This window comes from Pholis gunnellus, assembly GCF_910591455.1.
Source record: "Pholis gunnellus genome assembly, chromosome: 16".
NCBI lineage: Eukaryota > Metazoa > Chordata > Actinopteri > Perciformes > Pholidae > Pholis > Pholis gunnellus.
Genome location: NC_136543.1, coordinates 828,595 through 841,289, shown reverse-complemented (window position 1 = coordinate 841,289; position 12,695 = coordinate 828,595). Strand labels below are relative to the sequence as shown.

Here is a 12,695-nt window from a genome sequence, read left to right as displayed (position 1 = left end):
AGCTAAGCTCACCAGACAACCAAGTGATGCAGCAGCAAATAGAGCCACAGTTAAGGGCTTCATTTGGGCCAATGTGCTATGGAGCGACAATTTCACTCCATTTGCTAATTAAAGATGAGAACCACTTCAAAGCTATGACAGCAATGTAATAAATAGAAGATGCTAGTTGACAGTCTAAACAAAACAGGAGGAAGCAATCTGGGTTGTAATGGGATTGGGTCCCATGACCTTGACTTTGTGTTCCCTAATCAGTACACAGGGGAGCTCTGTGTGTCCGTGTCTGCTCTGCCTCCCTGAACACTGACAAGATGCAGATCTAAAAGTGGTTCATGCCCTGAAAACTGTGAAGGATTTTACAAGTCTGACAAATGGAAAACAAAACTGAGTGATGCAATGGTCAATTACAGGAAGGGGGTGGTGGATATGGATCGACCTTCAGTTGTTTATTCAGTTTGCTTGTTTGACGACTGTCTGTCACGAGTGCTTTCTCAGACGGAGCTGATTGGATTTCCTGTCAGAATTACATTGATTGTTTCAAGATGGGGGAGGTGGGTGTGAGGCAACTATTCTAGAACTAGACAAGCTGAAACATTGGTTGCTGACTGGAAGAACGGTGGAAGTGTAATTTGGTAAACAATATTACATTTTACATTTCTATTTTGAATGACCATACCAGTGCTTTTGAATGTCCTTTATTACTAATACCGCTTACATACTATAAATTAAAAATTATTTTGAATTTACCACAGTAGAAGAGAAAAAACAGGCAGTTTGTTTGGGATTTTTTCTGTTATAACTAGATTTAGTTTCATATTTCCCCCCCCCCCCCCCCCCCTCGTCTCCCTGTCTTCTGATCTAATCATGTTGAAATTGAAAATACATAACTAAAAGGAACTCATTTTGGTCTGAACGACCAATTTCCGCACAAAATGAATAAGTACCTGATCCTGAAGGACAGCAGGAAAGATAACAAACAAGCTTACATGGTGGTGGACAAACTTTCTATTGACAGCCAACTCCTCCGAAACACAAAGATAACCCCATGGCTCTTCTAAACAAACTATAGACATCATTACGATCAATATTACCTCTCAGTGCTTCTCCATCTTTTGTTTCAGTTTCTTCTTCCTTATTTTGAATGACTCTCTCTCTCCTCTTGTTCTCTCCTCTATGTCAATGTGCGCAGCTGCTCCACTCAATGCATATATGAACACTCGTATGTGCGTATGTGTGCACATATGCACACATACGCTCAGAATGTCACACACACACTCCAATCTTCTCATATCCTCTCTATCTTACCTCCATCCCCTATCCCTTTACACACTTTTGTTTTCTCGTCTTTTACTCACTCCTTCACCTTATGTCCCCACACCAATTCACCTTTGTATTATTCCTGTGCAGTTATGTATCGATGATTGTTTTTTTTATATTGTATGTTATATTGCTGTATTATAAATAACAAGTATGCATCCACTCTCTCTCTCACACTCACACACACACATCAATCACATACAGTTTAAACTTTTAACAGACTAACATAGCACAGACACTCAACCTAATAACTTGGAAGATGCGCTGCATTTGCACTCAGACTAACAGGACAAAAATCTTAAACCATCTTAATAAACTAAAGGCAGATATCTGTGTTCTACAAGATACTGATTTATTAATCAGAACCATATGACCTCAAATCTCATCATTATAATCAAGTATTCTCAGCATTTTACTACAGTGGACAAAGAGGTTTCTCTATAATCAACAGCTGCTGACTCTGAAAGACGATATATTATAATCACTGCATCCATCTATGACCAAAAATTCACATTTACATTCACATACAGTTAACCCATAATCTAGAGAATTTGGAATTACTATTTTTCACTGCTAGAAAAACATCTGGAACAAAAAATAAAGCAATTTATGGACATTTACTTAAACAATGCCAAGGAACAAACAAAAAGTGAGCTAAATTCCAGTTAAACAATATTACAAATAAAATAAAACTGATTCAACAACTCAAATAGGACGATCTCGAAAACAGCAATAATTCAGGCAAATACCTAGCAAATTAGTTACAATGCAGAAAGGAAAGAGCAATTATTCCAGTCATAAAAAAATCAACAGATGAAACCACCCAAAACCGACAATAAATAAATAAAGTTTTTAGACATTCTATAGTAATTTATAATCTTCAAACACAGACCCTGATCCATCACAAATACAATCCTTCATTAACAACCAGGACCTACCCAAATGATCTAAAGCAGCGGTTCCCAAACTTTTTAGGCCACGCACCCCCTTCTCCATCCTGACCGGGTTCACGCACCCCCAATCCCCCACAGCTTAAAAAAAAAAGCAACAGAGCCTATTTATAGCCGCATAAAAATCGGACCAATGAGAGAACAGTTTGCTCGCGCGTGGCGTTTCTTTACCAGATTTAGTCCGCTGTTAAATGTTGCCGTGTGAACACAAACTGAACAAAGGGGAAACTGCAACATTGTATCATATTAATCCCTGAATTGGAACAAAGCAAACGAACTACAGGTGTGAAAACGCCCTGAAACACTACAATAAAGTTTCAATACATTTCAGTTACACAAGGCGTCACTTTTAAAGAGCAGTAAGGATGGCGAGGACACGCGCACAGGCTCAGAGGCAGATTGCATCACATTTTATTTACTCTGTCCACACGGCGTTTAAGCATCGTTTTCGAGATACACTGGGCATGCAGTGGGTGCCGGTGTTACGTCCTACTGGTTTTCAAACCTACTGGTTTCTCTTCCGTGCGTGTGTTGTGTTCGTGTAACAGCAGCAGCTGTTTTCTGTCTCTGTTGCCAGATTCGTCAAACATTCACAAACATATTGCTGGAGATCTAAAAGCCACATCTCATATATATTGCGGGGATTACAATTGTATAAGTGAGCACTACATCACAGCCACATATGAAGAAATACATTGAAGAAAATATATTTATGGACAGATCGCATCAACCTGGATTCGAACTCTGTCGAGCAAAATAGTAATATATTTAAAAGCTGCAACGCTACGCGATCCGCCACTTGCATCTTCTGTCGCTGTCTAGCGCCTTTCCCTGCAGCTGGCTAATCATGATTTGTAGACCCCCGCCCTCGGTAAACTATCAATGGATAAATCCAAAAACAGAAAAGTTACAGAGGAAAATAGAGAGTTTAATTCTGTGTGGACGTATTCATTTGCTTTCACTGCCATGCTGGCTTACCTGTATGCTTGATATGTGGCGAGAAATTTGCAAACAACAAAAAATGTAATGTTGAAAGACGCTTCCAGAACAAACACACAGCATTAGCTGGAAAGTGTCACGATGGAGATGAGCAAAAAAGAGCGATTCCTCTGCTGCAGCAAACTCTCCTCTTCAGAAGAGTTTCATATTGTTATAACACGTAAAATAGCAATAAAATGGCAACAAGTGTCTTTATTCTTGTTCTATAATTTCATAAATACAACAAACTATAGTTTTTGTATATATATTATATCTATATATAAAACTTTATAAACTGTGACATCAAATAGCTTTTGCGGCTCCAGAAGAATTTTATGTGGTGGAAAATAGGGCAAAATGGCTCTTTGGATAGTAAAGGTTGCCGACCCCTGTCCTAAACAATGCAATCTTCAGTGTTGACAGTTTAATAAATCAGACAACACTGATGATCTTTTTTTTCAACCAAAAATGCTTTGCGCTGGTTAGGGGGTACTTGGCTGAAAACATATTTCACAGGGGGTACATCACTGAAAAAAGGTTGAGAACCACTGGGCTAGCGTGACATGTTGGGCAGTGACAATCCCAAAATCTGCTGCCTCTGTCGAGCGGACATTTTCAGCCTCAAACGCATTAAAACCTATTCAAGAAATACAACTGGAGAGGCTCGACTGTCTTCACTGGCGTCCATGAATCCAGAAGGACTTCTTACTGGAACTAAAACGCACGGATGTACTGAACAACCGTGAGATTAAACTCTTTATTAACAAAGAAAGGAGGACTTTGTCTTTAAATAGTGAACAGCAGCTCTGGTAAGTTAACTGCATTTGTTTTTACATCTGTAGTAGCTTTAATATGCTTGTTTATATATTATCATTTGTTTTTCTGAAGATTGGATTTTTGTTTGGTTTAATATGTGATAGGAACCATTGTTACGTCCAATGTTGCTCTGGGGACATATTTAGCTGGTGCCAGTGTTGCCAACTTAGCGACTTTCTCGCTAAATCTGGCGACTTTCCAAACCCTCATGGCGACTTTTTTTGTCAAAAGCTACTAGTGACAAATCTAGCGACTTGTTCTGGTGTTGTTGGAGACTTTTGTGCCGTTAAAGCTTGTACGTCCTGCACTGTTGTGAACGAGCAGCGGGTGCTGCCCCTCCGCCTCCACAAAGCACTCATAGGCGGTAACTCCTGGCGTATTCTCTGCAGTTAGTGTATTTATAGGTGTTGGCTTCATTTTTACACGAAACAAATAATAACCGTAGCTGTGTTTCAGCTGCAGGACAGCAGTGAAGGCCCAGGTATAGAATGCACGGCCCGCCACTGAAACAATGTCATTAAAGGAGTGCATACAACAAACCTCCAACACAAATTAGCCTCTATGCAGATGATATTCGAGTGGGTGACTGTAGCTGAGTGGCGAGCAGGGCCATCTTTCAATCAGAGGGTTGGCGGTTCAAACCCTGGCTCTGGCCCCACTAGTTGCATGTCGATGTGTTCTTGAGCAAGACACTTAACCCCCAAAATTGCTCCCGTAGCTGTGCCTATGGTATGATAGCATCTGAATTGTAAGTTGCTTTGGATAAAAGTGTCAGCTAAATGACTGTAATGTAATATTCTATTGTACTTAAAGGACCCCTTGCTAGAAGTAACCTTAATCGCATCAACATTTTCTCCAAAATCTCTAATTACACAATTAACTGGAACAAGTCCACAATCTTCCCATTTTCAGAAGATGCCTGGGATTCTGCAGAACAGAAATCATCACTCCCATTTTGCACAGGTATCATTAGATACTTGGGTATTGACATTTCCTCAAGAGTTGTTTCATCTTAACTACCCTCCATTGTTAAAAACAGTAGAAAATGACCTCCGTTGCTGGATGAATCAAGATGAAAAAAGTATTCCCCCACATTAACTACTTATTTTCAATGCTGCCTATCATACCAACAGATCAATTGAATTAAATTACATATTTACAGAAAATAAAGAAGCAAAAATCAAACTATCAACTCTACAAAGAAGTAAATCTCTGGTGGAGTAGATACTCCAAACTTCCTATTCTACTACCTGGCAAATCAAATACAGCATCTTGCTAAATGGTTTCATTTAACCAACCACAATGCCCCCTGGATAGACCTGGAACAGCTATATTGCAATAACATCTCACTTGCAGATTTACCTTTCCTCAATTACTTTCCATCAGGCTGCAGAGTTGTGGAGAATGTTGCATTTTTTAAAGCAGGGATGTTGTTTAATGGTTGTGTTAAGATTTTTAATTCCACTCCAGTACCATGTAAATATACTCCTGTTTTACACATCCCCGACTTCCTACTCCAAAGCACCCCTCTCCACTACCACACATGGGCACAAAAAGGTATCACACACCTCCAAAATATTTTCGACAACAACCAGTTTATAGATTTCAAAGAGCTTATATAGAGGCAGGGACTTGGGAGACACCAGTTTTTGGAATACCTACAACTTAAAACCATAATAAAAGCAAACATCAACAACTTATAACCCACTTCAACCTACCAAAATAATTAACGATATAATCCAATTTAAAAAAATGTATAAATACATTTTCAAAATCTACAGATTGCTACTAACCTCTGATAATGATTTAACAACCTCATTAGCTAGCTGGAACACGGACCTAACCATATCTCCCTCAAACGACTTCTGGTTATAAATAAATCTAAATATTTTTGCAATGACTCCCAATACAAACCCACAGCTAAGCCAATATAAAGTCATCCATAGAATAAATTTTACTCAATATAAAGTGTACAAAATGAGACTGGCAAACACAACCACCTGCTCACAATGCACAATAGGCGCAATGGATAATTATTTCCATGCACTCTGGGGCTACCATCCTGTTCACTCTTTTTCGAATTCTGTAGCACAAAAACTCTCCACAGCCCTGGACTGCAGAATCCTTCAATCCCCACAGCTGTCTGCTGGGAGACATTTCAGCAATTAACATACCAAAAAAATACTAAAACAGCTGGCTTATTTCTGTTGACAAGAACAATTATCTTAAACTGGAAATCAAAAAAATTAATAAACATTAACCACTCTTATCAGAATATATAACTATGGTTTACAATACCAACATCAGCACAGTTTTCAAGGAAGGATGGTCTCCATTCTTGTCGTTGTTGGGACTGGACTAGGGCCTCGCACATTCCTACACACACAGCGGGATTCTATTTATATTGTGCCTATTATGTGCTGTTTTATGATTTGTTTCTATTTGTTATGTTATTATTGTTCATATTATAGTTATATGACCATTATATGATAGCATGTCATATTGTTATTATTATTATTTCTGCTTATTATTATTAGGATATTGCTGTTGAAGCATGTATTTATTTATTACTACTGCAACAATTCCACTACATCTTGTCTTTCCACCACACATCTCATAGACTACTCAAACATATACTTTTACCTCTTATAGAAACATGCACACACACACACACACACACACACACACACACATACACATACACACACACACACACACACACACACACACACACACACACACACACACACACACACACACACACACATATACACACATATCCAACATAACCCAATCTAATTGTAATCTATACTCCTGAACTCTTACCATTTCATTAACTAGATCATTGTAACTGCTTTATGTTATTGTCTTTATGTCTGTCTTTACGTCTATCTTCCATGTGTATGTTATTATATGTTGTTTTTTTGTCACAATACACAATTATTTTTGTTACAATACACATTTCACCAATACAAATTTAAAATAAATCAATTTAAAATGACAAACCCACCACTCAGCTGTGAAGACACAAGCCAAGCTGCAATGTCCCCTGGTAGTCTTTGACGTAACTCTCGTCTACTGTCACTGAAAAGCTGCAAGCACTGATACATTACTGGCTGTGTGACAGAAACTAGTTTTTGTTATCAAGCAAACAGACGGCAAGGTCATCCAAGTAACTTCTTGCTCTGATATGACAAGACTTGAGGGAAGGCCGGAGGAAGTGTGGACCTCCCTTGTTTTTGGTGTTTGACCCTGCAGTTAAGTCGTCCTTAGTGAGACTGTCTGGGCCATCTGGACTGTGTTTGCAAGTCAGCAGATGCTCTTGGACAGTGGACAAGCTGAGTAATACGGTTCAAGAAGCCAGTTTGAAGTCATGTGCGTGGCAGCCAGTCACCCCAAGGCACTTGTCAAGATGTCCTCCTCCCTCCCTGCCAGTATGCGGCGTCCTTCCTGGCAGTCAACACTAAAAATAGCCAGGCCGGTGACATGACAAAATCAGGCCTCCTCAAGGTTACCAGGACTCTGTGGTAGATTGGTTACTACATGTTAATGTGTCACAGCTCAGGGTCTGGTTCAACACATAATAGTTCTCTCCTCACAATCCCCTTCTCTTCTTCCCTCTTACCTTGTTTCTTACTTCTCCCTTTCTTTCCAACCATTATTCCGTAATCCCTCCTTCATCTACTCAACTCATCGTATCTTTCTAACCCCTCTCATCTCTTCACTCCCTCTCTTACTTTCCAGTATTTGTCGACAATCTCCTGTCCTCCCTCATCCCTTTGGTCTCCTTGACAACCACTGCTGCATCGCTGCCTTTCTCATATTGCCTTGGTAACCATTATGGGGCCAGTCGCCATGGTAACATAATGTCCCGATTCCATCATCAAGGGCAAGGGGAGATATTAGTGTTGGAGAACACATTTTCCCAAAGGACTCTCGCTTACACACGCACGCACGCACGCACGCACACACGCACACACACACACACACACACACACACACACACACACACACACACACACACACACACACACACTATCTGTCTTCAACAAACACACCCACTCACAAGCACGGTGCATCATTTTTATGAGTTATGATTCTGGATCCTTACTTTTGTTACTGCAGAAGTCTTTACTTGAATGATGAGGTATTACTGTAGTTAACATGGTGAGACATTTCATAGAACATGCAGAAGGAAACAGAGGCAAGTCATGTGATTCTTAAAAAATGTATGTCAGGGGAATATGGCATACACTTTTGTTAACATACTGCAAATGTTATGATGGTTTCCTTCAAACGTTACAGGACTAAGAGTGTAAAGCCATGCTAATGGCTCTGTGAACCTGTACGTGAGCACAGCAGTGCTTTGAGCTAAATGCAATCGTCTGCATGCTAACCTGCTCACAAAGGCAATGCTAACATACTGATGTTAACCATGTTCACCACCTTAGTTGGACAAATTGAAACTTTGACTTAATGGTGGCACCGGATGAAAAGTCATCTTGAAGGGAGAATGAATGTCATTTCACTGAAACCCAATATGTCAAATTTACTGGAGGAAATCAGGGGATCTAAGAGATATATTATCCAACAACTGATATACCAACATTGCCATCCCTGCTCCTAGCACAGCTATTTCGACGTCTTGATAAAAAATGAATTATTTCGACAATTTACACAAGCCTCAGCCTACTGAAAAGTTCAGCTAGTTATGCACACTAGTGATATTTTTCTTTTCCTATGAAGTTTGATGTTTTTAAACCACATGAATTTGAGGTCAGTGAAGTCACCTTGATGTAAAACTAAATCCTCTGATCTGACTCCAATCATTAAACTTGTTCAGGTGTGTATCCTAGTTGGATGGTCAAACACTTTCGGAAGGAATCTCTTGGTGGATAAGAATGACTACAGCAAGAAAAATCTGATTTAATGTACACTTGGGCATTTGGCTATTGTTTTTAACAGACTCGTCAAATTGTCCTTTACTGCTCACTCAAACAATTGTAGCAAATGTGGTGACTCCAACTTTACACCTCCCATAGAAAATTGCCTTCTGTCACATGGCGAATGGGTCACAGAACAAGCCCTGTAGGACTCAAGTGAGACACTAATGGAGGGTTAAGGGACAAGCACTGACCCTTTTAAGGGTCAACATCTCACAGCCCAAGAAGATGTTCAAGATTGAAAGACTCACTTCTTGGACAGAGAGAAAAAGGGAATAAATAAACTAATTATACAATGCCAAATGGAATGTTCACTAATTGACATTTTGTGTCTATTTAACAAAACAGTTTTGCACAACTTACATTGAACACAGCACCCCCTTGACAGAAGGCTGTAAAACAAGTAGCCCAAAGATCTCTTTAGTTGGACTTTTTTCTTTCTTGTTTCCTCGTTGCCCAATTTCCCACTAGCCCCTTGACCCAGAGATCAGCTAAGTCCCCAAACCTACAGAATGTGCCGAAGGCCTGCATCCAACCAACTTTGAAAGAAACAAACTCTGAATTCAGCAACATCTGGCAAACACTGCCACCACTTCTCCATCACACCCAGCCAAGTGGGCGTGAGCGAAAAGGTTACCGATCTGATCCGTGAATGCGTGAATGCGTGAAAGCTCCAGGGAGTGGCATGAGAATCGGTTGCCCCCGCCTCTCCTAGGCATCAGAACCGTTAGTTGAGACCTTACTTTTTACTGTGATTGGAGGTTGATGCTTTAGATCAGAGATCTTCAACAGGGGGTCCGCGACCCCTAGGGGGTCCGCGGAGGTACTGCAGGTGGTCCGCGAAATTTTTGGTTGATTAGACATTTATTTATTTTTTTAAAATGAATCTGTCCATTATTGTAATAGTCCAGTATAATATGCAAGATAAGAAGTTCATGCATGGCAGTGGCACTAATAGGCCATCACTCATTTTTCGTTTCCACATTTATGTTTAAAATTAAAACATCAATTTGAATAGCTTGTATGCATGATTATCACGCAATTGACAGACAATGTTGATTTTGGCATTGGTATCAGCTGAAGGTATGTTTCTAAATGTCAGTGGCACGGCCCCCCTACTCACTGTACCTTCACATGTTTAAAATAACAACATGAACATATCAACCTGTGTATTATTTGAATAGCTTAGTATTGAATGCACAATAAAGCGGTATGTTTATACATGGCACTAGGCCCAGTTTAATATAAAACACAATGTTATACAATATATATATAGTCGGGGGTCCCTGCTCCATCTCTCTATCAGTTTGGGGGTCCTTGGCCTGAAAAACGTTGAAGACCCCTGCTTTAGATTAGTAAGACCTCCCAGCAATATAGCAGGCTAATATTGATTTGCTTTAGGAACTTTCCCTTGTGCTGCCCAATCTCTCAGCGGTGCATTTAGTGAATTTCATCCACTTAGTGGTCTCCTATGTTTCCACAAGTTAATACATCTTGCCAAGATATCATTCACTGCTTCATCTGGTGTATGGTCCTCAGTCAGTTTTTTATTGATCATCTCTGTATTCATGGTTGCATGTATTGATTTTCTGTTTAGTAGGTTCGATGTTCATCTATTGTCTTTCCACAACTCAGGGTTGCACAACAAAAAGCAGTTGTAGTCCCTTTATTCTACAAAAGAAAAAACAAAAACATAATTTTTTATATAATTTGCATTAGGAGGAATGAGGAACAGCAGTTTATCTTAATCAATTAATCATTCAACATCAGGAACACATTATCCATTAACTTTGACTATGTTTTAGCATCAAGCATCACTGATGCAAACATCCCCTCATCCCACTGGAGTCCTGCGCTCTGTTGGTGTGGTCACAGAGCTACTGTTGCTGGGTCAGCCCAAGTCCTATCCATTCTACCTTCCTGTGACCTCCATCAGCCAGGAGCAGGCTGGATAGTGGAACAGCCCAAGGGCCACGCTGTGCCAGCCGAGCTCTTATCCCGGCTCAGTGGCACTTGGTCTGGCTGGTTGGAGGATGTCGTGGGCAGTGATTGACTAAAGGTCCGATGCTTTTCATCCAATCCCTGTGCTTCCTTATCTGATGTTGATGACTGTTTCTCCATCATAGGCTATACATAGCGTAAAGACAATTAGTTATATTTTCTGCTTAATAATAATACATTTTTAGTTTCATCACTCTACATCCCTACAGATATAGGCGTTAACTCTACACAACAGTCGGCCTCTCCAGATATGCTCAGCTTGATGATAATGAAAGATCATTTGTATCCACTTTTTGATTAAAAGAAATCTCTTTTCCTCACAGTTTTTTAAGGTTGCGTTCTCTGAATATGACATAAATCAAAAATAGCTGCCTTATGAATAACAAACACCAAGCTTTTGAAGTAAGATTCTCAAAGTAATCCTCTGTATCAGACTCTGAAGTGTGACACATTCTCAACTGCATACGAACCAGCAGCCTCCATAGCAACACATTTGTGAGGCAAAAGAAGCTCTTGTTAATATTCTGACCTTTAGACTCCATGACAACACGGCTGCTATTAACATCTCATTCAAACATGCCAAGGCTCACAGATGTTACAATGCATTGCCTGGGGCTCCTGTCACTGCTCAAGCTTCAGATGCTCTAAAAGCACAGCTAAGTTGGCAACACTGACAGACACACACTCTTATTCCCACATTTAGTGCATGGCACTAAATGAAATGCAAATTTAATGGAAGCTAAATCTCATTACATTCCTTCCCATTCAGAGTATTTCTGGGGGAAGATAAGTTAACATAGAACTTAGAGATATCCCAGCAGTTGCAGTACAAAGTAGGAAAGAGTACGAGTGTAATATATAACATATTGAATATCAATAAGGTGCAAATTTATTAAGGTGCCACTTTATATTCACCATGCCAAATATAACAGTTTGGTTGTAAGGATCATAAAATATACCTGTCACGGGGTGTGGAGGTGGACCCAAACGCAGGCACAGACTAGGGAGTATGGGTGTAGAGGTTTATTAACCAGGAAATAAAAGTGGGGAAAAACAACCAGGGTGCAGCAGGGAAATCCAGGGAGGGCGAGGGTGGAATCCAGGCAGGAGGAGGTAGGGCAGGGCAGGCAGACTGGGGAACCAGGAGGATGGACAAAACTGCTGGAAAGGAAGACAGGGTCAATGCAAAGATATATACTAGGGGAAAAAACTCTGAAATACTCTCAAAAGTAGAGTGGCCAAGAGCGACTAGCTACCACGTGAGTAGAATCAACGATCTGGCGACGAGTAGATGAAGAACCAGGGTAGATAAACTGTTGAGTGATGAGTTGCAGCTGGTTTGACTGAGCAGGTGAAGTGAATTGAAATCAGGAAGCTGGGAGGAGACCAGGTAGAAGCCCTGCCCATACCACACACACACACACACACACACACACACACACATACTCACACACACACACACACATACTCACACACAAGCAGGCCTGGCCGTGACAATACCGGGGTTGATGGTAAACTGTAATAATTATAATCCACAGAGAAAGAGACTAAACGAACAGAGCACAACAGGAAGCAATAGTTACTTCTACACTAATATTTCCTTATCACTCTTATTCTATGAACCAGACATGTGAGTGCATGTGAACTTGTCCCACTGGTTAGCTCATAATACCTAATAATGCCATCCCGACCA

General features: G+C 40.2%; 1 protein-coding gene across 1 annotated transcript in view; it reads left to right on the top strand.

Moving 5' to 3' along the window:
* Positions 1 to 12,695, top strand: part of gabbr1b (gamma-aminobutyric acid (GABA) B receptor, 1b) — a gene marked incomplete at its 3' end in the record, with an annotated part of 107,052 nt that overhangs the window by 55,079 nt on the left and 39,278 nt on the right. The window lies entirely within an intron of this gene.